This window comes from Adiantum capillus-veneris, chromosome 8, assembly GCF_014529385.1.
Source record: "Adiantum capillus-veneris isolate H3 chromosome 8, ASM1452938v2, whole genome shotgun sequence".
NCBI lineage: Eukaryota > Viridiplantae > Streptophyta > Polypodiopsida > Polypodiales > Pteridaceae > Adiantum > Adiantum capillus-veneris.
The window spans coordinates 53,122,680-53,149,859 of NC_140938.1; the positions used below are offsets into that span (position 1 = coordinate 53,122,680).

At 44.0% G+C, this 27,180-nt stretch overlaps 1 protein-coding gene across 6 annotated transcripts in view; it reads left to right on the forward strand.

Moving 5' to 3' along the window:
• LOC147452143 (uncharacterized) overlaps positions 1-27,180 on the forward strand; it is an 80,867-nt gene that overhangs the window by 13,997 nt on the left and 39,690 nt on the right. The window lies entirely within an intron of this gene.

Below are 27,180 nucleotides of genomic sequence, written 5' to 3' on the forward strand. Positions count from 1 at the left end.
CCACCCTTTGTGTCCTCATTTCTCGATGTTTTATTAGCACATTTGCGTCTATGACTCATGTTCTTTGGTCTATTTAGTGTAAATTTGTGGTCAAAGGTGATGCTCTATGTGTGTGGCATGTGTGTAGGTCAAAAAATGCCAAAAAAACTATGTTTTTTTTGGCCGTTCTGACCCTCGTCTCTATTTCCCGACTTTTGCCGTCTTGTCCCCGTCCCCGTTCCCGACCCCGACCCGCCGTCCTCCCATGTAACGATGGAACAAAGTGACGGAGTGTCACACCGTTCACCAAACACACCCAACTAGTGCGGTCGAATCTTGACTTGTCGACCTAAACCTATCAAATGTGGCAAATCACAACGGAAATGCCGATGCTTGATGAACAATCTTTCTTGTGCTCTTTTTGTGACTGTCATGCCAAGGAAGAGACATGTAAAAACGATTGACAAAACGATTGACAAAACTGTCAATCGGGAAGAATGTGAATTCCTTGAATGCAAACTTTTTTTCTTTTCGAGAGTGATCCGCATACATCCGTGCTCATCCATGAGTGAATCCGTGCGCATTGTACAATACGTGTCACGTGAACATCTAACCCTATGTGCGTGTGGACAAGCTACTTCATGACAAGGGTTCAGTCAGCCTAGCTTAGGAAGTGTTCTGGCACTTTTGTGAGTCTGTTCGTAGATCGTGCATGTCCAGATACTTAGAGTAGATGCATATCCTCTGGTTGCATACAACATGATCATCAGCAATACCATCAGATTCCATCAGGAGCATTTTACAGTGGAGAAAACCTATTTTCTCTATTTTAGCCATTTTTCACTTATTATTAATAAGTGACTTTGTTGGGAAACTGGGTAGGGCAAATTGGCCAAGCCAATATATGAGAAAACCTAGCGCTAGCATTTTTTGGTAGAAGAAGCAGCGGACCACATCTGAAGTGCACCTTCTCAGCAAGACCGACAAGAGGAACTAGTGTTTTCAGCCACCAAAGACAAGCCAGCATTTTCATCAACAGCAGCAGAAGCCTAGCATTTTAGCAGTTGCAGATCAACTTGGCAATAGAAGATTCAACGGCGTTTTTGCAGTAGATGCTCAATTCAGCCTAGTGCTTTTGTCACAAGACAGGCAACACATGCCAATAGAAAGAACAGACTGAACAACACAACCTTTTAACACTTCAATAATAACTGAACTGAAAGAGAGAGACGACACGCGACACGGAGTGGCGGAATTCCACCCTAGAGAGTATTGGCCCCAAACCTTGGCGCGCCCCTTTCGGTATTTCTTTATATTGCATCAACACTGTACAAGCCGGTACTCGAGACTCTGCACCTTCTCCAGTAAGCATGCCAGAGAATGAGCCCTAACCTCATATTTAAAGGCCCTTGGTCTAAAAAGCAATTACAGTGAAAAGCCTTCAAAACTCAAAAGCTGCCAGCGTAAATCACGGAAATCCGTACAGCCTGCCACGTCATCAGCCAGTGCAATTTTCGAAAATCTTCTTGTTGTCCTTAGGGTTAGGGTTAGGGTTTCCAAAATTAGGGTTTGCAGGTTTTCGGGTTAGGGTTTCCAGAGTTAGGGTTTGCAAGTTTTAGGGTTAGGGTTTCCAGAATTAGGGTTTCAGCAGTTAGGGTTTTGGCAGAAATTAGGGTTAGGGTTTCTGCTCTCGGGCAACCACGTCATCACTTTGTGACACTTCTTGTGTTACTTGTTCTTCTTAGGGTTTAGGCCCCTCGGCCACATCTGTAAGTTGGCTCCATCCTTTCGGCTTTGACAAGTTAGCAGTTTGTTATAGTTTTGCAAATTCCCCGTGATAGATTCAGCCCTAGCTTCAGCGTTTTCAGTTTTCACTATAGACACCGCAGAACAGCCCCCAAACCTAGAAGATCTCACCTTCCTGCAACAGATTCTTGCCACACGGTCAGATCAGCCAGCGTTTGCAGATTCAGCCCGCTATTCGCAGATTTCAGCATCTGTGTTTTCAGCGCGTCGTCGTCACATTGTCGTCATCGCCGTCATCACCGACATAGACTCAGAATTCAGCAGATACAAGCTTTGCAGATTTCAGCCCTTAGCATTTTCAGATTTCAGCCCCGTCTCCTCGCCGTGCTCATCGTCGTCGACATCGTCGGCAAGTCCATTGCATTGTTGAGATTTGTGCAATCAATAGTAGACCGCTCTCGCCATAGAGAGTGGGGCCTACGGAGGAGGGTTTGACAACATTCTGGTGTAGTATTCTTCTCTCTCTCTCTCAGTCTCAACACCTTCATTCACAGTGTCTTCCACGTGTTGGTGATCATTGCACTCTCTCACTAGAGGAACAGAAGGCTTTCCCTTCCGTAAGTAAAAGGAACCCTTGAGCACAGTTTGGAGCACTCATCTTGAGCAAAGTTCAACATTCACATCTGCTGCACCTTACAATACGGCATGCCTATGAAAAGGGAACACGTAAAGACTATGACGAAAATACAAGAAACCGTCACGAATGAAACACTCGAACATTGCGTGCTAACTAATAATGCGAACACACAATACTTCCTGAGTGGGTTCCTTGGCCTCGACTCGGAGCCAAGATCGGTTTTGCGTGATTCATCGTATCTGCAATGAGGTTAGCTTCACTCGAAAAATCATCATGCAAACCATCATCCTTGTGAACAATCACATCGCTATTATGCAAAACATGTGTGTTGTGTTGTGGAAAAGGACTGACTAAGAGAGTCTCCTTTTCTTGTTCTATTTCATGTTCCGTTTCATGTGTCTTTTCTTGCTCTTTGTCATGCAACAAATCATGCTTCTCTAGAATGAAACTACGTGTTTTATCCTCGTCCAAAACATGAGAGTGAGAGATTAGTGACATAGATGGAATCTTAGTGTCACATTGAAGAACCACGAGAGGTGCTCCTTTAGTGTTTTCTTTCCAAAAAACTTGTGGATTATGACCTTTAAACCACTAAATGCCAAAAATCACATCGTATCTTGTGAGAGGAGAAATAAAAAACTTTCGACAAAAACGGACATTTTGAATGGACACGGTCACATTAGGACATTCATGCGTAAATGAAGAGTTCATGTTAGGAGCAAACCCCAAGGGCCTTAATGGGATCAATGGGTCGAGCTTTTAGACGTGCGCTCTTCATGAAAGAGTCGCTAATCACATCATGCATACTACCAGAATCAAAGAAGACCACAATGCGTTGACTATTCACATAACCATAACAATGCATGAGAGATGCATCGGCATGATCGTGAGAAACTTGGGACACATTAGTGTGATCTCTGATTGCATGAATAGAAGATGTGAATTCTGTGGGTTCGTTTGTGGGTTCTTTAGGTTCGTTTTTAGGACGATCTCGTCTTATGTGACCCTTAGTGTGACATTGATAACATCTACCTTCCTTAGAATGAATGACTTGTTCTTCTGCCGTTATGTATTCTCCTAGAATTCCTTGTGTGGCTTTTTCATCTGGGTTTAGCTTAGGTTTAACAAGTGTATTAGCTTTACCCTTAGATTCATTTTGAGAGTTCTTTTCCGAAGGAGTAGAGGAAGATTGGAAAGAAGAGTTACTTTTCTTACCATTCTTACCGTTCTTACCGTTCTGTGGTTTCTGAGGAGTTTGATATGTACTGTGAGAAGCCTTGTTCTCCTTAGGCTTTCCTTTGTTGTGCTTCATCTCCTGTGCGAGAGCAATCGCTACTGCCTTGTTGAGATCGATTGGATCGAGTACTTAAACACCAAACTTGATATACTCATCCAATCCATAAAGAAATACCTCTTTGCACTCGTCATCTGATTTGCGTAATTGGGTGCCAAGGTGTAAAACACGATCAGAGAAAGACATAACTAGCATGCCATTTTGCTTGAGACCGTGCCAATCGTCTTTCAACCGTGCTAGGTGTTGAGGTGGCATAAACCGCGCCTTGAGCTTGTCTAGGAAGTCGGCCCAATCGAAGGAAAGGGGCTCACCTTTTGCGGTTTCCTCTAGGTGCGCGGTCAACCGTGCCTCTTGCCAAGCGTGATACCAATGAATGGCATCACCGGCAAGATACATGGCTGCCGTCAAAACCTTGCTATGTCCTGTTTTCTTATTTGTCGCAAAGTAAGCATTAAATTGATGCAACCAAGAGTGAATAATAGTGAACGTCAACTTCTCAGTGACGGGGTTGTTGGAGTCCGAATCTCTGCTTGTGCTACCTAATGAACTACCAACATCTTCGACCGGTTCGGGCTTCGAGGTAAGTACCTTTAGGACCAACTCTTGCATGCGTTGGTCTGTCTGTGCCTTACGCTCTAACTCCAAGGCCGCTCGTCGTTCTTCGGCCGCCAAGCGCGCTTGCTCACGCTCACGGTCCAAGGCTAACCGTCGTTCTTCGCACTCGCACTCCAAGATAGCACGTTGCGCCTCTTGTTGTAGCATCATGTCCATCATCGACTTGACCAAAGCCTCCATCGGATTTGGTGCAAACCGTGGCGTAGATGGGGAAGTGGGAGGGTCGGAAAAACCTCCTAGTGGGGAAAATTATTCTTCACCACCTCCATGCTCATCACCTTCACGCAAAGTATCCATTCCGCTTCGGGTGATGACCATACATTGAGATCTTGGGTACTTAAGTTCTCAAGGAACTTGGGTTCTTGAGTTCTTGAGGTTCTTGAGTTCTAGCTTGCAATCTGTGTTAGAGAAGGTGTAAGGTGCAGCGGAAGTGAATGTTGAACTTTGCTCAAGATGAGTGCTCCGAAGTGTGCTCAAGGTTTCCTTTTACTTATGGAAGGGAGAGCCTTCCTTTAGTGAGAGAGTGCAATGATCACAAACAAAGTGAATAACATTGTGAATGAAGGTGCTCAGACTGAGAGAGGGAGAGAGAGAAGAATATGACACCAAACAGTTCTCAAACCCTCCTCCAAGGGCCCCCCTCTCTATGGCGAGAGAGGTCTATGCTATTGATTGCACAAATCTAGTACAATGGTCTAGATGCAATGGACTTGCCAATGATGTCGACGACGAGATGGGCTGAAATCTGAAAACGCTAGGGGCTGAAATTTGCAAATCTACTAGCTGTTGAATTCTGACACTATGTTGGTGAGGACGGTGATGGCGACGACGCGACGACGATGCGCTGAAAACGCAGATGCTGAAATCTGCGGCTAGCAGGCTGAAACTGAAAACGCTGGTTGATCTAACCGTGCGACGAGGAACTGCTGCAGGTAGGTGAGATCTGCGAGGCTAGAGGCGAGATCTGTTGTGTCTAAGTGCTGAAAACTGAAAACATTGATGCAATGGGCTGATCCGTTGCCGGAAAACTGTAAAACGCTAGGCCTGATTTGCAATTTGCAAAACGCCAGATGGAATCTGAAAACGCTGGCTGATTTGGGAACTCCAAAACACCAGGCTTGTCTTGTTGGTTGGAAAACGCTAGGCCTCCTGCCGGTCTTGTTGAGAAGGTGCACTGCAAGTAGTTGGAACTTCTGCTGCCTCTTCTGCGAGAAAGTGCTAGTGCTAGGTTTCTTTTATAGAACTTAGCAAATTTGTCCTACCCAAGTTCCCAACAAAGTCACTTATTAATAATAAGCGAAAAATGGATAAAATAGGAAAAATGGGTTCTGTGCATTGTAAAATGCTCATGATGTATACTGACTGTCAAGCTGATGATCATGCTGTGTGCAACCAGAGGATATGTAACTACTCTTAAGTGCTTGGACATGCACGGCCTGCGCACAGGCTCACAAAGGTGCCAGAACACTTTCTAAGCTGACCTGAACCCTACACCTGAAGTAGCTTGTCCACATGCACATAGAGTTAGATGTGCACGTGACATCCCCTCCTTTTCAAAGTGAGGTACTGGTACCGAGTTGCATGGCTACCTTGTAGTCTGCCAACAACTCTGGATAATCTGCGAAGAACTCTTCGTCGGCCCACTCTGATGCGTGGGTCGTGCGATACTTGAACTTCTTGAAGGTCTGCAATGCTTGCTTCTATGGGCCGCGCCGAAAGCGACAAAGGGATCTGTGGCTGCTTCAATGCTCCGACTTCGGCTATGGTCGTGCGTCTACCTTCAAGAATCTCCGAGGAGGAAAATTCTTGAAACCACTTTCAACACAAAATCATGAACATATCCATTCCATGTAGAGTGATTGGAAAAATACTATTCTTCTGAAAGGACTGCACATGCAATGCAGATGAACAAAGTGACGGAGTGCCAAACCGTTCACCAAACACACGCAAAAAATGGAATCGAAACTTGACTTTTTGATCGACATCTATCAACTGTGGAAAACCACAATGGAAATGCCGATGCTCGATGGACAATCTTTCTTTTGCTCTTTTTGAGACTGTGTCATGCAAGGGAAGAGACATGGGATGTGAATTCCTTGAATGCAAACTTTTTTTCTTTTCGAGAGTGGTCCACATACATCCGTGCTCATCCGTGAGTGAATCATATGCATCGTACAATACGGCATGCCTATGAAAAGGGAACACGTGAAGACGATGAAGAAAATACAAGAAACTGTCGTGAATGAAACGCTCGAACAATGCATGCTGATTAATCATGTGAACACACAATACTTCCTGAGTGGGTTCCTTGGACCTCGACTCGAGAGCCAAGATCGGTTTTGCGTGATTGATCGTATCTGCTATGAGGTTAGCTTCATTCAAAAAATCATCATGCAAACCATCATCCTTGTGAACAATCACATCGCTATCATGCAAGACGTGTGTCGTGTTGTGGAAAAGGACTGACTAAGAGAGTCTCCTTTTCTTGTTCTATTTCATGTTCCGTTTCATGTGTCTTTCCTTGTTCTTTGTCATGCAACAAATCATGCTTCTCTACAATGAGACTACGCGTTTTATCCTCGTCCAAAACATGAGAGTGAGAGATTAGTGACATAGATGGAATCTTAGTGTCACATTGAAGAACCACGAGAGGTGCTCCTTCAACTACGAGATTGAGAGTGTTTTCTTTTCAACAAACTTCTGGATTATGACCCTTAAATCACTTAATGCCAAAAATCACATTGTATCCTGAGAGAGGAGAAATCAAAAACTTTCGACGAAAACGGACATTTTGAATGGACACGGTCACATTAGGACATTCATGCGTAAACGAAGAGTACATGCTTGGAGCAAACCCAAAGGCCTTAATGGGATCAATGGGTCGAGCTTCTAGACGTGCGCTCTTCACGAAAGAGTCGCTAATCACATCATGCATACTACCAAAATCAAAGAAGACCACAATGCATTGACCATTCAAATAACCATAACAATGCAAGAGAGATACATCGGCATGATCGTGAGAAACTTGGGACACATGAGTGTGCTCTCTTATTGCATTAATAGAAGATGTGAATTTTGTGGGTTCTTTAGGTTTGTTCTTAGGACAATTTCGTCTTATGACGCTTAGTGTGACATTGATAACATCTACCTTCCTTAGAATAAATGTTTTGTTCTTCTGCCGTTATGTATCCTCCTAGAATTCCTTGTGTGGCTTTTTCATCCGGGGTTAGCTTAGGTTTAGCAAGTGTATTCGTTTTACCCTTAGATTCATTTTGAGAGTTCTTTTCCGAAGGATTAGAGGAAGATTGGGAAGAAGAGTTACCATTCTTACCATTCTGTGGGTTCTGAGGAGTCTGAGAGGTACTGTGAGAAGCCTTGTTCTCCTTAGGCTTTCCTTTGTTGTGCTTCATCTCCTGTATGAGAGCAATCGCTACCGCCTTGTTGAGATCGATTGGATCGAGTACTTCAACACCAAACTTGATATACTCATCCAATCCATAAAGAAATACCTCTTTGCACTCATCATCTGATTTGCGTAATTGGGTGCCAAGGTGTAAAACACGATCAGAGAAAGACATAACTGGCATGCCATTTTGCTTGAGACCGCGCCAATCGTCTTTCAACCGTGCTAGGTACTGAGGTGGCATAAACCGCGCCTTGAGCTTGTCTAGGAAGTCGGCCCAATCGAAGGAAAGGGGCACGCCTTCTTCGGTTTCCTCTAGGTGCGCGGTCAACTGTGCCTCTTGCCAAGCGTGATATCAATTAATGGCATCACCGGCAAGATACATGGCTGTCGTCAAAACCTTGTCGCAAAGTAAGCATTAAATTGATGCAACCAAGAGTGAATCATAGTAGCATCCATCTTACCGTCATACTTACTGAATGTCAACTTCTTAGTGACGGGGTTATTGGAGTCCGAATCTCTGCTTGTGCTACTTGATGAACTACCAACATCTTTGATCGGCTCAGGCTTCTAGGTAAGTACGTGTAGGAACAACTCTTGCATGCGTTGGTCTCTCTGCGCCTCACGCTCTAACTTCAAGGCCGTTCGTCGTTCTTCGGCCTCCAAGAGTGCTTGCTCACACTCACGCTCCAAGGCTATCCTTCTGTCTGCGGTAGCCAAGCGCGCTTGCTCGTACTCACGCTCCAAGGCTAACCGTCTTTCTTTGCGCTCGCAATCCAAGTCTGCCTTTCTGTCTTCGGCCGCCAAGCTACGATTGGTCACACCCCTTCGCTCTACGGTTGCGACTCTTCGTCCAATGGGTGTAGCTCTTCGCGGAAAGGATGTGTCTTTACGTCTAAAGTCACGTTTCTTCACCATGAGATGTGTCTTTTCATTTGTGTCTCTTCTTCTTCTATATAAGGAGCCTATTGTACTCAGTTTTCAAGCGTTCATTCAATCAATCAAACACACATTCAGTCTCTTGAGTCTTAGTTTGATCTTAAGTATGAAGTTTTAAGTTCTAAGTATAGAATTAGCACCACTAATCCTCACACCCTTGGGCACTCATATATATGGGGCCAGGGAGGTACCCATCTCATACACAGTCTGACATATGGTTGTATTGGTCTCTTGCTCTGGTAGTCAGTGGGGGGTTGATTGCCCCCTCTTCACCATCCATAGTGTTTTGTCTCTCTCTCTCTCTCTCTCTCTCTCTCTCTCTCTCTCTCTCTCTCTCTCTCTCTCACGCTTCTGCACACGCGCACTTATATCACGCAGGATCGATCTTGGCTCTCAAGTAGAGGTCCACAGTACCCATTCAGGAAGTATTTTTGGTTCGCATGATTAGTCATTATGCATCGTTCGAGTCTCTCATTCGTGACGGTCTCTTGTATTTTCGTCACCATCTTTGTGTGTTCCCTTTTCATAGGAAAGCCATATTGCACGATGCACATGATTGACTCATGGATGAGCATCAATGCATGAAGATTACTCTAGAAAAGATAAAAAGTTTACATTCACGGAATTCACGATGTTTCATCATTGTTAGTCAATTTTGCATGCTCATTCATTGGCATGACACCATCACAACAAAAGCACTAGCACGATTGTCCATCAAGATTGGCATCTCCATTGTGGTTTGTCACAGTCGACAATCTTAGGTCGAAAAGTCAAGTTTAGGTCACACTTTTGGCATGTATTTGGTGAACAGTTTGGTAGTCCGTCACATAGTTCATCTGCATTTCATGCACAATCATTTACGAAGAATAGTCTTTTTTCTGTTACTCGACAAGGAACAAATATGTCTTATGATTTTGTGTTTGAAGTGGTTTCAGGGATATTTGTCACGTGCACATCTAACCCTATGTGTGTGTGGACAAGCTACTTTATGACATGGGTTCAGTTCAGGAAGTGTTATGGCACTTTTGTGAGTCTGTTCGCAGACCGTGCATGACCAGGCACTTAGAGTAGATGCATATCCTCTGGTTGCACACAACATGACCATCAAATTTCCATCAGAACCCATCAGGAACATTTTTACAGTGCATAGACCTATTATTTTTAAGTGACTTTTGCTGGAAAGTAGGTAGGGCAAATTACTTAAGTTTGTATAAGTATAAACCTAGCGCTAGCACTTTCTGGCAGAAGAGGCAGCAGGAGCACTCGCTCAATAGGCAACTTCTCAGCAGATCCTCCAAGAGGCCTAGCGTTTTTGTATCATAGCAGAAGGCTAGCGTTTTTGGACCAGATCAGCCAGCGTTTTTGCTCTTGCAAATTCCTGGCGATAGCAGACCAAGCAGAAACCCCATTGTTAGCAGATTCTCCACTTGACCATTTTCAGCCCTAGCGTTTTTGCATCTGCAAGACACTTCAGCGTTTTTGCAGATCTTCGCGACGGAACCCTCACAAGAATCAGCGTTTTCAGTTTTTAGCATTCAGTACCCGTGTCACAAAGTGATGACGTGGCGGACAGCAGAAACCCTAATTTCTGCCAGAAACCCTAAAATTCCTGCAAACCCTAACTTTTGCCAGAAACCCTAATTTCCGGAAATCGCGGAGGCGGATTATTATTATTATTATTTTTTGGAAAATGATGAGCGACGCAAATTTCGCTTTTTCTCTACTTAAATGAGAAAGAGAGAGAGAATGCTTTTGCTTTCATGTTTTGACTCTTTGTGAGAGAGAGAGAGCAATTGCTTTTGATTTGAAGCTTTTGGGGCTCTGCTTTTGGGCATCCCTTGTAACCTTTAAATTAGTGGTGAGGGCCTCACTTCTCAGAGCATCTGGACGCAGAGTCTGAGAGTGAAACCCTAACTGCTCTCTTGTACTTTGATGATTGATTAATATAAAAAGAAATACCGAAAGGGGCGCCAGTCTTTGGGGCCAATATCTCTAGGCACGGAACTTCGTCGGGCCAGTGCAAATCTATTGTGATCTGTGAATTGTTTTGAAGTGGTTTTTTGGTGTTGTCGCGGTTGATTCTTGACTTGGAGTGTCCAAGTCTGTTACAGTGGTATCAGAGCACGGCCGATTTCTCTTCTACGGGAAATCCGATCCCCGAATTTTTTTTCCGCCGCACCTATGGCTTCAAGCAACGATCAGTCGACTCCCTCTGCATCTGGAGATGCGGGCTGGGATCACAACAAAGATTCAGACAGAGAGTATGGCCCGCCTCGGCCTAGTCAGGCGGAGCAAAGAGAGATGGAGCGTCGTCAATTGATTGGCGATGCAACAAAGATGATGCTCAATTTTGCCAAGAACCCGAAGATGGCAAAATATATGAACCAGACCTCTTTGAAAGAGGTACAGATGGAGTGGCAGAGAACCACAACACCACTCCCGAAACCCGCTCTCAAGAAACCTTCTGCCTCCAAGAAATATACGGAGAAGGAACTGGAGAACGTGGTTGATGCACGGATTGCTCAACTTTTTGACACGCAAAAGAAAGCCAAAAAGCACGGCAAAAAGCAAAAGAAAGGCACTGACTTCCCGGGATATTTGGGTCGTCAGTCGACATTTGACAAGGCAAAGAAATTGAAGAAGCGCGTCAAGTTTGAAGACCTACCCAGTTCTTCTTCTTCTTCTTCTGACAGTTCTTCTAGCTCCTCGGATTCGAGCGAAGAAGACAGAAAAGGTAAAAAGGGAAGCAAGAAGCAACGCTTTGGAAAGGGCAAGAAAAAGGCAAAGAAGGCTACATCTCGCCCAGAGACTGACAGTTCTACTGAGTACTCGTCTACAGACAGCTCAGATTCCGATGACGGAAAGTTTTATGCGAACAAGAAGAATTTTTACAAAGCCAACCAGTATGACTTTCTCGAAGATAAAAGCAAGAAAGTCCGAGAGTTTAAGGAAGGTGGCCACTCGATCAAGTTTGATACTGTTTCAGGATACTCGGATGCTTCGAAGGCTGTGTCTTTTTTCAACAGTTTGACATCACTTTCGTGGGAGGACGCTATTCAGAGCACTCCAAGATTCGGAGAGCTGCCTCTTACTTTAAGGGGAATGCTCGTACTTGGTGGTCCACGCTTCTATTAAGCAAGACTGTGCCAGTTACATGGCTGAAATTCAAGAGGCTTTTTATTTCTTCTTGGTTGACTCAAGAGTTTGAGCGAGATATACGAGCTACTTGGAACCATCTCCGGATGACCAAGAGCTATATAGTGAATTCTTATTGTGAAAGATTCTGGAGCTCTTTTCTACCCGCCTCTTCATTCAAGAAGATCTCGTTGAGAGAACAGATTGAGCGGTTTACCTTGGGTCTACCTACAAAGATCCGAAATCACTGCTTGGAACAGAAGTCAGCTTCTGTTCAGGAGTTGATGAGTCATGCGAAGCGGGGCTTTGCCATTCACTCTGGCAGTCTGACCTACCCCACAGATGAGGCCATGACACAACGAGCCGAACAGACTTCTGGGAATGAAAGTAGAATGAAAAAGAGCAACCCAGAGAAAAAAAAAAGGATGCACGACCCAAGCTTACTCCTGAGGAGAGAGCTCGCTTCATCAGAGAGGGGAAGTGCTTTGGATGCGGGGAACATGGACATATTTCTGTAAAGTGCCCTGATAAGGCACAGAAAGAACAAAATGATAAAGACGACGACAGGTCTGAGAGTTCGAGAGCAGCTGAGGAATGTGGCAGAAAAGGCAGATAGAAAAGCAGAACTGGTACCGCATGGTGTGGGACTTGCACCGAATCTAATGAATGAAAGTACAAACTTTGCCGCTTTCGGGGCAAAGTGAAGGATGAGGAAGCTCTTTTGAAGGAGCCAAGGCCAACTTCTTTTCACTTGGAATTGGCGGCTCGATTTGGAACTACGCCCAACAGACTGACGCCACAGGCGGAGGTAGTTCGATTGGCACCCGGATGGGATGTTGCCATTACACCGAGCATTGGCAAATTTCGTTTGCAATGACAAGGGTGTTCAGGGCACGCGAGTGACGTTCTACTCGGGATCCCTTGGTACCACAAGAACTACGCCGTGGTTGACTACCGAGCCGAGAAAGCGTCTTTGATAAATGAAGGGCTTAGAGATTGTACTTGATGAACTTCAGCTTTCTTACTCATTCTTTTGGGAGAACTGAACGATGGATAAAAGTTGAATATGTTTTGACCTGAAGAAAAGAACGCCAAGATTTTTTTTTTCCTCCACGTTTATGCCGATTGCTTTTGAGAGGGCCTGAAGATCATACCATTGATCTGATATCTGGAAGCACGCCACCGAAGCAGCCACCTTATCGTGTGAGCCGAGTACAGAATGAAAAGATTATGAACTTAGTGAAAGACCTCTTGGAAAAGGGTCTTGTCCAGCCTAGTACTTCACCGTATTGCTCTCCAGTGTTGTTGGTTTTGAAGAAAGACTGATCTTGGAGAATGTGCATCGATTATAGCACTCTCAACGAAATCACCATCAAGAACAGATTTCCGATTCCTAGGATCGATGATATACTCGACAGGTTACAGGGATCCTCGTGCTTTAGCAGGAGTGACTTGAAGAGTGGATATCATCAGATCAGGATAGCGCCAGGAGATGTCTACAAGACAGCTTTTCGGACGACTTTTGGGTTATTTGAGTTTTTGGTGATGCCTTTTGGCTTAACCAATGCTCCTGCGACATTTAACCGGATGATGGATAGGATTTTTCGAGAGTACAGGCTATTTGTTGGCACTTTCTTCGACATCATTGTTTTCTCCAAGAATGAGGCAGAACACAGAGATCATCTGCTTCAAGTCTTTCAGGCATTACGAGATCACACATTAGTGATTAATGCTAAGAAAAGTGAATTTTTCCTACCAGAGATACATTTTTTGGGACACATTGTGTCAATAGCAGGAGTGCAAATGAACCCGGCCAAGATAGAGACTATCCGTGATTGGCCCGATTTGAGGAATGTCCATGAAGTTAGAAGCTTCTTGGGACTGTGTTCGTACTACAGGTGGTTCATACGAAAGTTTGCAGAGGTTGCTTCCCCTTTGCATACCTTGACACAGAAAGGAGTACCTTTTTCGTGGGGACCCACAGAGGTGACTACCTTTCAGACATTGAAAGAGAAATTCACTACAGGATCAGATTTGACTTTGCCGGACTTGCAGAAGTCATTTGAAGTATTTTGTGATGCTTGTGGTCGTAGTCTGGGTACGGTCTTGATGCAAGAAGGCCATGTCATAGCTTACGAGAGTCGTTTGTTCTCTAGGCCGGAGATGACAACACAGATCTATGGGAAAGAGCTTTTGGCGGTTATCCACGCTCTTACTTAGTGGCGGCATTACCTACTCGGAGCGGATTTTACTCTTTTTACAGACCGTCAGAGTTTGCGCTACTTCTTGTCACAGAAGCAGCTTTCGGAAAAGCAGATGCGGTGGGTGAACATCTTGTCACAGTTCCACTTCCAGATTGTCCATGTGCAGGGACAGAAGAATGTGGTGGCAGATGCTTTGTCTCGAAAACCGTTGGTTCTGGCTATTTTCGTGATACATCATAGGAGCTTCGAGGATATGGTCGATCAGTATGCCACTGATACAGATTTTGCAGATATTTTCACACGGATACGAGATGGGAAGACAATAGCGGGATACTCCCTTCGGGAGGGCTACTTGATGAAAAAGACTATGTGTGCGTTACACAGCCGTTGAGGGAAAAGGTTATGACTGATTGCCATTGTCCACCTTTTACGGGTCACCGCGGCATTGCTACCACCATGAAAGGGATAGAGAGAGATTTCTTTTGGCGGAGACTGAAGAAGGATGTGGAAGAGTTTGTGCGCAGTTGCTTGGTATGCCAGAAGGTCATGTTTGATAGGCATAAGGCACAGGGATTGTTACAGCCTTTACCCATACCCACCCGCCCCTGGGAAAATATTGAAATGGATTTCATTTTTTTAATCTCCCGAGAATACAGAATGATCACGATGATTTTCCGATTACATGGCACGCCTGAGACGATTGTCTCCGACAGAGACCCCAGATTTATGAGTTTGTTTTGGAAGGCAATTTGGGAGAACATTGACACGCGGTTGCAGTTCTCGTCATCGTTCCACTTGCAGACTGACGGGCAATCTGAGATTGCCAATTCAGTGATTTTAGATTTATTGAAGTCTTGTATCTCGCATCAGAAGACTCAATGGGAAAAGAACTTACCTTTGGTGGAATTTGCCTACAATAACACGATACACTCTTCGACGGGGAAGACGCCATGTGAGATTGTTGAAACTGCTGCGAAGGTTCCATCCTTCCTGAGCACAAAAGATTAGAAATTTGAAGCGGATGAATATTCGCGAGACTTGGATACGGCTTTTGCCAAGGTTCGCGAGACTTTGCAGAAGTCTCAAGAACGACAGAAAAAGGCAGCGGATCGCCATCGTCGCGATTGGAAACTGAAGGAGGATGATTGGGTGCTCTTACTTTTGAGAAGGCACGCCTAAGAAAGAAAAAGGGAAAGAAGAGGCTTTTTCCAAAGCTTAGTATGTGATACTACGGACCTTTCCAGATTACTGACAAGATAAATGATGTTTCCTTCCTATTGAAACTGCCAGATACTTGGAGGATTCACAATGCATTGCATGTGAGTCTCTTGAAACCTGTTAAGGGTGATGTGCCTGATGATGGGAGCCTGATGAGCAACCCAAAGTGGAAGAAAACGAGGAGATCCTTGTTTCTGAACAGATTTTGGCACATAATGATACGAAGAAAGGTAAAGTCCGAAGGCCGTTCTTGGTTAAGTTTAAGAACTTTCCTGCATTTGATGCGAAGTGGATGGAGGAGGAGGACCTAGTAGATACTCCTCGGATTGTGAAACTTTACCTCGATGTTTTGGTTTAGCATAGTCTACTCCAAACGGAACCCAGAATTTAGCTTGGCCAGAGATCTGGTGCAGTGGGATGCACAAGAGGGGAGTCACTCCACTCCTTTGTGAACAGATGCCTCGATTTTGATACTAAAGTCACTGATGTCTCTTTGAGCTTTAGGGATACTGAGAGCTGACAGTATTCTGTTGGATGACTTTATGAAATGGAATTCCTGATTATGATACTGATTTGTTCTTGACTTCTTGTGAGTGCAGGAACTGATAGACGAAATGACTGCAGCATTTTGGTCTACTTGATCTCGAATAGACATGGTTGCAATAGGGGTTAGTCAATCGGACATCGATGAGGTCCCGATTGGACCTAGATGTTATTGCTAGCTACATTGCCGATAAATCATGGTCTAAGATTCGAATGAATGTTGAATGTCATGTGATGTCCTGTGATGTCTGGTGATGTCCTGTGATGTCGTGTGATGTGACTGTCGATTTTGTACATGTGCTAGGTGTGTGTTCCTAGTACGTAGGTACTAACAGTCAGTGTCTGCTAAGACGGTTTATGGCTTTTGTCGGTTTTGCAGGCGTAATCGAGGTCGATTACAATGCTTTCAAGAGGGGGGTATGTCACAAAGTGATGACGTGGCGGACATCAGAAACCCTAATTTCTGCCAGAAACCCTAAAATTCCTGCAAACCCTAATTTTTGCCAGAAACCCTAATTTCCGAAAATCGCGGAGGCGAATTATTATTATTATTTTTTTTTGGGAAAATGATGAGCGACGCAAATTTCGCTTTTTCTCTACTTAAATGAGAAAGAGAGAGAGAATGCTTTTGCTTTCATGTTTTGACTCTCTGTGTGAGAGAGAGAGAGCAATTGCTTTTGATTTGAAGCTTTTGGGGCTCTGCTTTTGGGCATCCCTTGTAACCTTTAAATTAGTGGTGAGGGCCTCACTTCTCAGAGCATCTGGACACAGAGTCTGAGAGTGAAACCCTAACGGCTCTCTTGTACTTTGATGATTGATTAATATAAAAAGAAATACCGAAAGGGGCGCCAGTCTTTGGGGCCAATATCTCTAGGCACGGAACTCCGCCGGGCCAGCGCAAATCTATTGTGATCTGTGAATTGTTTTGAAGTGGTTTTTTGGTGCTGTTGCGGTTGATTCTTGACTTGGAGTGTCCAAGTCTGTTACAACCCGCAGAAGAACCTGCGAACCTCGTAGATCTCACCTTCTCGCAACAGATCCTTGCCGCACGATCAGATCGAGCGAAGTTTGCAGATTCAGCCCGGAAACGCAGATTTCAGCATCTGCGTTTTCAGCGCGTCGTCGTCGCATCGACATCGTCATCGACATAGAGTCAGAATTCAGCAGATAAAAGATTTGCAGATTTCAGCCCTTAGCATTTTCAGATTTCAGCCGTCTCGTTGTCGTTCTCATCGTCGTCGACATCATCGGCAAGTCCAAGCATTGTAGAGATTGATGAGCGCAGAGCGGTGTGTGCAAGTGATAGAGCACGCGAGGAAGTGCAGGGTGTGTACCTTGGAGAGGGGCGAGTGCCGAGATGGGCGCTAGCAGAGCGAAGAGGGAGAGAGAGCAAGAGCGCTACACGATTTGGGGAATAAGTGAGTGAGTTGAAAAATAACTCACATTCCCTTTATTAAAATGTATAGGACCAATTTAAAGTTAGTGGCCAAGTTCAATGTGAACTTGGCCAGAGGTTAATAAACTTTAAAACTATACACAAAGGGGGCCATTTGGGCCTTTAACCCAACAACCTCCCACTTAAAGGCATAAATGGCGCCTTTAAGCTACGTGACTCCCACCATCTGTATGCATAGCCGATGTTGTGCTTTTGATAAGCACTTAGTGAGAGCATCTGCTGGATTTTGTGATGTATGGACTTTAACCAATGTAATAAGGCCATCCTCAAGCACTTCTCGTATGAAGTGATACCGCACATCGATATGCTTTGTGCGTGCATGAAACATGGCATTCTTTGCCAGACATATGGCACTCTGGCTATCACAATGAAGCATAGGTGCCTTGTTAGGCAAACCAAACTCGTTGCATAGACGTGCTAACCAAATGGCTTCTTTGGAAGCCTTAGTGGCTGAAATATATTCAGCCTCTGTCGTAGACAATGCAACAATCTTTTGCAATCTAGAACACCATGAAAGAGCACCTCCCGCAAGAGTAAATACATAGCCACTTGTGGCTTTTCGTGTATCCACATCAATAGCCATGTCAGAGTCACAAAATCCCTTCAACTCCAATGGTCCTTTATCATAGCAGAGGCATTTGTTTTTAGTCCCTTTCAAGTACCTCATAATGGACTTCACTGCATCCCAATGCAACCTGCCTGGATTAGCCATAAACCGGCTCACAACTCCCACTGCATGGGCTATGTCAGGCCTAGTAGCAACCATAACATACATAAGTGAACCACAAGCTGAAGCGTAAGGCACACTTTGCATGTCATTGGCTTCTTCCTTTGACTTGGGACAATCATCCTTGGAGATCTTGACATATGGCTGTAATGGCACGCCAAGAGGCTTTGCTTCAGCCATGTTAAATCTGTCCAGCATCTTTTCAATGTACTTTTCTTGCGACAAATACAATATGGGCTGGTCCCTTTGCCTTGTAACACGCACTCCAAGTATATGTTCAGCTGCCCCAAGGTCTTTCATTGAAAATGCATATTTCAGCTGCCCTTTAAGAGCATCAACAGTGCTTCTTTTCTTTGCAGCTATCAACATATCATCAACATAGAGCACAAGAATGATAGGGCTGCCATCCTCATCACGTTTGGTATACAAACAATGGTTTGCATGGCTTCTTTTGTAACCATGTTTAAGCATGAAGCGATCAAACTTCTTGTACCATTGTCTACATGATTGTTTCAGCCGATACAAGCTTCTATTGAGCATACATGCCAAATGTTCCTTGCCAGGAATAACAAAACCCTCGGGTTGCTTCATGTAAAGCTCTTCTTCCACATCACCATGCAAGAAAGCGGTATGTACATCCATTGGGTCCATTTCCAAATCAAGAGCAGCCACTATGGCAAACAATACACGCAAAGTGGTCATCTTCACAACGGGAGAGAACACTTCCTGAAAGTCTATGTCCTTGGTTTGAACATATCCCTTTGCAACTAGCCTTGCCTTATACTTGGGTTTTGCATCAACAGTCTTGATTTTATACACCCATTTGTTAGGAATAGCCTTCCTTCCTTTGGGAAATTCCACCAAATCCCAAGTATGATTAGCATGCAAAGCTTTAATCTCTTCTTGCATAGCAAGCTCCCACTTGTCGCTGTGCTCACACGTCTTTGCCTCTTTACACGTAAGAGGCTCTCCCTCATTTGTCAACTTAATGTAATGCAAAGAGGGATCATATTTGCTCACAGGCCGTCTTGGACGAGTAGACCGCCTCACCCAATGATCCACATTATCCGGTAATGGGTCTACATCAGGTGGCATAATAAAATCATCAACAATGGGCTGCTGTACATCATTTTCAGCATTGTTTTGTGGCTGCAAATGCCCTTCAGGAGCCTCAATTTGTTGTCCAACATTATCTGGCTCAAACACCACTGGATCATCTACATTTTCAGCCATATGTGGTGCATCCTGAGGAGTCAAAAATAGGCCTAACAGGTGGTTGGTCATGTTGAAATTTGACCCTTTTATGGTCATGCTTTGAGGCACAATTGTTTTGAAGCAGCCTTGCCTCATTAAAAAACAACATCCCGGCTGCGTACAACCCTTTTGAGTTGAGGTAACCAAATCCTATAACCCATTTCGCCTTCTTCACCATATCCCATGAAAAGGCCTTCAATGGATTTGGCATCTAGTTTACTCCTCAACTCGGGTCTTACATGCACAAGAGCCTCGCAACCAAAAATGCGTAAGTGATCATATGAAGCAGGCTTGCCAGACCAAACCTCTTCAGGGATGTCACCTTTCAAAGACATGTGAGGGGATTGATTGCATATATGCACTGCAGTTTTCAAAGCTTATCCCCAAAATCCATGAGAGAGATTAGCTGGGACAGCATGCATCTCACCCTCTCACAAAGTGTCCTATTGAATCTTTCAGCCACACCATTAGAAGAGGGGTTGTATGGCACAGTAAGCTCCCTCTTAATGTCCAAATTTTCAGAAAATTTGTTAAATTCAGCACTTGTGAACTCCCCCCCATTGTCCGTATGCAAGCATTTTAGCTTTCTACTTGTTTGGGTGGTCACAAATGCATGAAATCTCTTAAATGAAGCAAAGGCTTCATCCTCAGATTTAAGCAAATAAACCCAAATTTTCCTAGAATGATCATTAACAAAGGAGACAAAATAGCATGCACCTCCCATAGACTTAGTAGGCATGCTACATACATCAGAATGTACAAGATCAAGCACACAAGTTCGCTCCCTTCTTTAGGGCTTTGACACGTCAACAGTTTGTGACACTAGACCTCGTCGCCGGCATCGTCATCGTCGTCATCAAGCACCACAACATCTAGAACCGTTGTACCAGATTTTGTGCAATCTAATGCAAACACCGGGGCCCTTGGAGGGGGTTTTGGGACTCCATTTGGTGTTGTCTCTTGTCTCTCTCTAGTACTCAACACATTCTCCACTCTCTTTTCTTTTGGTCATTGCACATTCTCTCATTAAACTAAGGAAGGCTCTCCTTTCCTCTAAGTAAAAGGAACCTTGAGCACGCACTGATCACTCATCCTGAGCATACACCATCATTCACTTCCGCTGCACATTACAGGATCACATTGGGCATTCACTTGGGATGCATAACTTTAACATCTTGTATGGCCCCCGAAACAAGCTAACATGCATTGTAGAGGTGTGCCTCCTAGGCGCGTATTTAAAACGTCACATACTAGTTCCGGGACCCCTTCTCACTAAGCCCATCAAGGTCCCTTCTTAAACTACATAGCTTGGCTCGGCTTGGGTCTTATTGTCAATTTGCCTTGGGTTGCCAATCTTCTGTTTGTGTCCCTAATCCCCATAGTCCCCCAAACTCCAAGCACACGACCCGTATGAGGGTTGCTCTGGGGAACCGTACCCCATGGTGCATGGTGTGTGGAGTGAAGACTAGGTTTTCTAGGTGGGGGTTCCCCCATCGTCAGTCCTTTGAGAAGACCGTTAACCTTATATGCACCCCTTGTTGATCAAAATTCTACGTCTCTGTCGAACAAGAAGTGACTTGTGTGACAGTTGGCTATGTGGGAGTTGAGCTGTGCTGTGTGGGTTGAGATGGGACCTAGATGGCGTGCAGAGGAGGGGTCATGGGATTGGTATACTAGGAGGCACGCCTCCGTGATCCGTGTTAGCTTGCCTCTTGACCTAGGAGCATAACACACCCTCTCTATAGCTCATAGCGGACATATGTAGGAAGACCAAGTCGTTGAAGAAGCTACCATGTGTTGGGTTAAAGACCTAAATAACCCCTTTTTGTACATTTTTATACTTTGTCCAGTATGAACCTGGACACATTTTTTAAAGGTCACTTATAATAAACGTGGGAAAACCCAAAACTCACTTATTGAGTTTTTCCCAAAAACGTGAGCTCTCTCTCTCTCCCTCTTCGTTTTGCTAGCGCTTCCCTTCTGCAGCACAGTGCCTCCGCTTCAAGCCTCAAGGCCTGCACATCTTCGCGTGCTCTATCACTTGCACACACCGCCGCGCGCTCATCAACTGGTATCAGAGCCCAATTAGGGTCTGCTCCCAAACCTGCAAACACTGATTTTCAGCCAAGGAGGTCAACTTTCATGCGAGATTTTGCAATTTCATCGCCAAAGGACTCGTCCTCGGACACTAGAGAGCTCCCGGCAAGTCAAATTGACCTAAAACAAACTGAAATTAGGTCAAAACCAGCAAATTACAGGTTATGACAGCAAAATACAGGTTTTGCAAATGACGTATTAAGGTGTGGGAACACTTTTGCTAAGTCCCCGCTACCCGAAAACATTGAAATTGCCGAAAAACAAGTCCTAAAACAGGTGTTTTCAGCAAATTTCAGATTTACGCAGGTTTTTTGCAAGTGTGTTTATGGTGTGACAACATTGGGGAAAGTGCAAATTGATGCAATCTACGCACGTTTGACAAATTGGGGCTTTTGCTCTTACATGCTTCTAAAGGCTGTGCAATAGCCTTATGTATGTTTTGTGAGACTAAAAACAAATAAATTTGTTGTTTTTGAGCACAAATTCGCTCGCTGAAATTTTCTGCACATAAATTTCAAAAATTGTTTTTTGTGCCTAAATCGACCTATTTTGCCCCAAATTGCTCCTGTGACCATTTGGAGCTGTAGTGCACACCTCAGTGAGGCTATACTCCGGTTTTTGTGCATTTTGCCCAAAAATTCAACGTATTAGCCCTCTTATTCGTGCAACTATGGCCTCATCTTCTTTGGATGTGAAGAATCTCTTCGAGATTAAGAGGTTCGATGGAACAGGTTTCGATTTTTGGAAAGATAGGATCCAGGGAATCCTATTTCTTAAAGATTGTGAAGGGGCACTTGAATAGGTAAAGCCACAAAATATGACGGATGAAGCATGGGTTAGCCTGAACAGGAAGGCTGTTACATACATTAAAATGGCCATGATCGATGAGAGAGTCATTGATGTGAAAGGTCTCACAAGTGCTTTTAATGTGTGGGAGAAGTTAAAGGGAATGTATAAGAACACAACGCCTGTCAACCAAGTGCATTTGATGCGAAAACTTGTTGGCATGCAACTAGATGAGTCCAAGAGCGTTGCAGAGCACTTGTCGTTGTTCGCAGGTACTTTGTCGCAGTTAAAAGATTCAGGCTTTCCCCCTTTTGATGATAAGCTGAAAGCTATCTTCTTGCTTATGGCCTTACCTGAGTCATGGGAAACATTGGTGGTTTCATTGTCGAATAATCCCAATTTGACCTTTGATGGTGTTAGGGGTTCTATCTTGAATGAGAAAATCAGGAGGAAAGCAAGTGGAGAGGGAGGCATCTCTGCCAACATGGTTGAGGCATGACAGAAAAGAAGAATGTCTATGCACAAAGGAGTAAGAGTAAGAGTAAGGAAAGGGAAAATGCCAGCAAAGGCAAGGGTGATGTGACTTGCTATTAGTGTGGCAGGAAAGGTCACCAGAAATCCGATTGTAGGTACTACAAAGCCGAGTTAGAACGGAAAAAGAATGGCAGAGACAAAAAGAAAGAGAAGAAGGAAGTCAAGACAGATGCACAGGATAGCTCAAAGGACAAAGAGAAGGCCAATGTGGCTTCTAGTGTTGTGATTGATGAGCTGTCAGATGTAGAGGACATCTTGTGTGTCATTTTGTCAGGTGATGATGCTTATGACATTGATGCTTCTCTTAATGTTCATTCACAGGACATGCAGATCACTAAGAGTGATCTTATTGATGCTTTGTTGACTGTCAATGATGCATTATCCCAGACTTGGATTGTTGATTCCGGTGCTTCATTTCATGTGACTCCTATCAAGGAGTGTTTCTCTACTTTTGATGCAGGCAAGCAATGCCATGTATACCTTGGAAACAATCATGTATGTTCCATTGAGCGTATTGGCACTGTGCATCTCTCCATAGATGGTACAAATGAGCTTGTCTTGCATGATGTTAGATATGTGCCGGGAATCAAGAAGAGTCTGCTTTCTGTTGGTCAGATGGATATGCATGGTTACAGCATCTTGTTTGAGAGAGGATCATGGAAAATGACTAAAGGCTCAAGGCTGATTGTAAAGGGCACAAAGAAAGGGACACTTTACTGCATGCATGGAAAGGCCATGTTGGGCAAGTTTATTGCATTGGATGAAATTAACTCTCACATGGAGTAATTGCACAAGAGGCTTGGCCATATGAGCCAAAAGGGCCTTTCTAAACTTTGTACTTTGAACAAGCTTGATGCTAAAGACACAAAGCTTGACTTTTGTAATGAATGTCAATATGGCAAGCAAGTAAAGCGTTCTTATTACTTTGGTGTCTCTCGTAAATCTTGTGTGCTTGATCTTGTACATTCTGATGTATGTAGCATGCCTACTAAGTCTATGGGAGGTGCATGCTATTTTGTCTACTTTGTTGATGATCATTCTAGAAAAAATTGGGTTTATTTGCTTAAATCGAAGGATGAAGCCTTTGTTGCGTTTAAGAGATTTCATGCATTTGTGACCCAAACAGGTAGAAAGCTAAAATGCTTGCGTACGGACAATGGGGTGGAGTTCACAAGTGCCGAATTTAACAAATTTTGTGAAAATTTGGGCATTAAGAGGGAGCTTACTGTGTCATACAGCCCCTCTTCTAATGGTGTGGCCGAAAGATTCAATAGGACACTTTGTGAGAGGGTGAGATGCATGCTGTCCACAACTAATCTCTCTCATGGATTTTGGGGAGAAGCTTTGAAAACTGCAGTGCATATATGCAATCGATTCCCTCACATGTCTTTGAAAGGTGACATCTCTGAAGAGGTTTGGTCTGGCAAGCCTGCTTGATTTGATCACTTACGCATTTTTGGTTGCGAGGCTTTTGTGCATGTCAGACCCGAGTTGAGGAGTAAACTGGATGCCAAATCCATTGAAGGCCTTTTCATGGGATATGGTGAAGAAGGCGAAATGGGTTATAGGATTTGGTTACCTCAACTCAAAAGGGTTGTACGCAGTCGGGATGTTTTTTTTTAATGAGTCAAGGTTGCTTCAAAACAATTGTGCCTCAAAGCATGACCATAAAAGGGTCAAATTTCAGCATGACCAGCCACCTGTTAGGCCTATTTTTGACCCTCAAGATGCACCACATATGGTTGAAAATGTAGATGATCCAGTGGTGTTTGAGCCAGATGATGTTGGACAACAAATTGAGGCTCCTGAAGGGCATTTGCAGCCACGAAACAATGCTGAAAATGGTGCTGAAAATGATGTACAACAGCCCATTGTTGATGATTATATTATGCCACTTGATGTAGACCCATTACCGGATAATGTGGATCATTGGGTGAGGCGGTCTACTTGTCCAAGACGGACTGTGAATAGATATGATCCCTCTTTGCATTACATTATGTTGACAGATGAGGGAGAGCCTCTTACATATAAAGAGGCAAAGACATGTGAGTCAAGCAATAAGTGGGAGCTTGCAATGCAAGAGGAAATGAAATCCTTGTATGCAAATGATACTTGGGATCTTGTGCCATTGCCTAAAGGGAGAAAGGCTCTTCCTAACAAATGGGTATACAAGATTAAGATCGTGGATGAAAAACCCAAGTACAAGGCAAGATTGGTTGCAAAAGGATATGCGCAGAAAGAAGGAATTGATTTTCAAGAAATCTTTTCTCCCGTTGTAAAGCTTAAAACTTTACGTGTCCTTTTTGCTCTCGTTGTGGTGCTTGATTTGGAATTGAATCAAACGGATGTAAAGACAACGTTTTTGCATGGTGGCATTGAAGAGGACATATACATGAAACAACCTGAAGGTTTTGTAGTTGCTATATGTGAGGAACTTGTATGCAAACTGAAAAGGGCTCTGTATGGTTTGAGACAATCATCACAGCATGGTATAAGAAGTTTGATACTTTTATGCTGTCTTAAGGCTTTAAACGCAGCCATGCAGATCATTGTTTGTATACGAAAAGGGATGAAGATGGTAGTCCCATCATACTTGTTCTCTATGTTGATGACATGCTGCTTGTCGGGAAACATAAGACTAGTCTTGATGCTCTGAAATGTAAGCTAAATTCAACATTTGCTATGAAGGATTTGGGTGATGCAGAGTATATTTTGGGCATGCGTATTAAAAGAAATAGAAAGCTGAAATTGCTATTTTTATCTCAAGAAAGGTACATTGCAAAAGTACTTGACAGGTTTAATATGGTTGATGCTAAGCCTATTGGAGTACCTTTACCTCCATACACTAAGCTTAGCAAAGCAGATTGCCCAAAGGATGAGGTGGCATTGAAAGCAATGAAGGGAATCCCTTATGCATTAGCTTGTGGTTCTCTTATGTATGCTATGGTTGCCACTCGTCCCGACATTGCTTATGCAGTGGGAGTTGTTAGTCGATACATGTCGAATCCTAGCAAAGCGCATTGGGAAGCTGTCAAATGCATTCTGAGATATTTGAAAGGTACACAATCAAAGTGTATCTGTTATGGCAAAAGTGACTTAAAGTTGCAGGGATATTGTGATGCAGACATGGCAGGTGACATGGATACCAGGAAATCTACCAGTGGATATATATTTGCCATTGCTGGTGGTGCAGTCTCTTGGTGTTCTAGGTTATAGAAAATTGCGGCATTGAGTACTACTGAGGCTGAATATATTTTCAGCCACAGAGGCTTCAAAAGAGGCCATTTGGTTGGGCAGACTTGCAAAAGAACTTGGCATGCCTGCTCATATACCCGTGCTGGGTTGTGATAGCCAGAGTGCTGTCTATTTAGCCAAAAATGCCATGTTTCATGCGCGTACCAAACACATAGATGTGCGGTACCACTTCATACGACAGGTATTGGAGGATGGTCTAGTCAGCTTGACTAAGATCCATACACAGGATAACCCTGCAGATGTTCTCACCAAGAGTCTTGCTAAGGCTCAACATGAGCATTGCATACAGCTGGTGGGAATTGGTTAACTTAAAGGCGTCATTTATGCCTTTAAGTGGGAGGTTGTTGGGTTAAAGGCCTAAATAACCCCTTTTTGTACATTTTAATACTTTGTTCAGGTTCATATTGAACCTGGACACATTTTTTAAAGGTCATTTATAATAAAAGTGGGAAAACCCAAAACTCACTTATTGAGTTTTCCCCATATACGTGAGCTCTCTCTCTCTCTCCCCCTCTTCGTTCTGCTAGCGCTTCCCTTCTGCAACACAGTGCCTCCGCTTCAAGCTTCAAGGCCTGCACATCTTCGCGTGCTCTATCACTTGCACACACCGCCGCGCGCTCATCACCATGGGCACTCTCTCAAATGTGATGATGTTGCAGCTTGGCCCTGAAAAGGGGACCCTCAAAGTGATCGGACATAAAAGTAAAGCAAAGCAGGGAGTTTTCAATAATGCAAGGTTGATGTGGCAGCTTCCAGATGTTGCGCTGCAAAACACGGAATTTGTACTGCAGGTTATATGGCAGCGTTTTTCATGGGCAGCTTTTGAGGAACCTTGTTTTTAGCACTTGGTGCTTTTGGGGTGCCGAGTTTTAGGGCCCCTTTGTAACCTTTATAGTTGGTGCCTTGGGGGTGGCTGTGGTAGATCAGCTTGGAAGCCAATCGCCTAGCACACCTCCTGGCAGGTGTACTTTGTGATCATCAATCAATAAAGGAATACCGAAAGGGGCGCCGGGCTTTGGGGCAATAGCTTAATAATCTAAACCTCTAGACATAAACTTATCAAAACGAGAAGCAACCCCCCCCCCCCCCCCCCCCCAAAAGAAAAACAAAAAAAAAGAAAAAGAAAAAAAATCCTTCAGGTGCGAAAACACTGAAAACTGATAATTTCTTGGCCTTTTGGTCTCCTGAGCTTAGTGTATACGTACACAAGATTAATTTGCATCCTAGGAATCTAATTGCACAAATGTTTGGAATGGAAAAACGTAACAAAACTTGTGTAGATAACTTATTGAGGCCTAAGAAAGCCATCTTTATCTATGTGCTTGTTCCTTGTGCACTCTGTATTGCGTCTGGCTATT